Source organism: Euprymna scolopes, chromosome 25 (genome assembly GCF_053919585.1).
Source record: "Euprymna scolopes isolate OS-2025 chromosome 25, ASM5391958v1, whole genome shotgun sequence".
Taxonomy (NCBI): Eukaryota; Metazoa; Mollusca; class Cephalopoda; order Sepiida; family Sepiolidae; genus Euprymna; species Euprymna scolopes.
This window is the reverse complement of record NC_136506.1, coordinates 96765134-96766765: the sequence shown is the minus strand read 5'-3', so window position 1 is coordinate 96766765 and position 1632 is coordinate 96765134.

Here is a 1632-nt window from a genome sequence, read left to right as displayed (position 1 = left end):
ATATTAATGTCTGAGCTATGAAAACATGTATGCTGCAAAGCCAAAAATTAAGACATGAACCAGTAGTTATTGCGCTAGGCAAGTATATTCATAATGCCGTCGTTCGACCTTCATTTGGCAAATTGCATCTTTTTAATTTTTACACTTTTGCACCAACTTTCCCCAATTAAAACCCAAATATAAAGTTTCGCATAGTTTCGAATATCCTATATATTAAGCTTCATGTCTGTAGACCAAAAACTGACTGAGGAGTTTGGTAGGCAATTTTTTTTAAAATACAGATATGCATGCATAAATATACATAGAAAGGTTTGTGTTTCCTATAAGCGTTTTACGCAAATATTACGCAAGTATAAATAATGAAGAATATCTGCATGAATATAATTACACGTAGCAGATGATCATCCTATAAGAAAACCGAAAAAACAAAAACTAATAAGAAATTAATTAAAATGAATGTTTAAAAGAATACGCAAAAAAACTAGATCTTTTGCAGATGAATGCGATTCCACGACGCATATATAACAAAGTTGTATTTTCTTTTTAAATAAATAAAAGAAGGGATTTTAATATGAATATCAATACACACAAAAAGAACACGTTATATATATATATATATATATATATATGTCAGGTCATGTCATATGCTACGGATACCATGTAAGCCAGTACTACTTTCTCACGGTCGGGTCACCTGCGACTAAACTGGTTCCCCCACCAGACTTGTTTGGTGAGAAGGGTGGCTAGTCTACCTGAAGGATTAAAAACAAGACCTTCCAAAGGGCGAATGAACCTTTTTTCGGGGTCAACGGCTAACTAGCACCATGTGTGTTTGTGTGTATGTATGTGTGTGTTGGGGTGGAGAGGGCTCCCGTAAGCCGTGGTGAAGCAACCTTTCTAGGAAAAGCAAATCTCTGATTTAAAAAACCATAAAGCGGGAGACCAGTATCCGCATTAAGCTGGTCTGCAGTTTAACTTGTTGCTGGCTATCTTGCCCTTGCGTGTTGCTGGATCTCAACATTTTGAACCGAGAGAGAGACTTAGCTGTCGTACAAAGCTAAGACTCTGTAACATCATCTGTGTATAGATATTCCCTCAGGCATTTGCCTATTAAAATGGTCTTGTGGCGATGGACTTTAAGTGTCTGAGGGAGTGGCATTCGTCTGACAAGACGTTGCAATCATATATATATATATATATATATATATATATTAGAAGAGCTATCCGGTGTTTCGAGGGGTAAAAGTGGAACATATATATAAAAATATATTAAAGTTTGGGGGTTGTATTACTGTACACATAGATTCGAAAAATTTGTCAAAAAACAAATATATAACAAATAAATGTTATCAAAGGCAAGATAAGTTACTTTTCTACCTAACTGGATATATTTTTTGTGTTTTTATTCAATGTAACATGTTTATTCAGCTCGAAAAACATGCAGTGTTTACCGATGTATTGGAAAATTCAAAATGGCGCCCGACTCTCTCTCGGAGAGGGTAAGTTTGGGAAAAGGTATTATAAATAATAAACTCGACAAAATACTATTAAAAAACAACCGAATATATGTCAACTTATGTCACGGTAACATATATTGAGCGAATTTCTAACAGTTTTTTTTTTCTAGTTTAT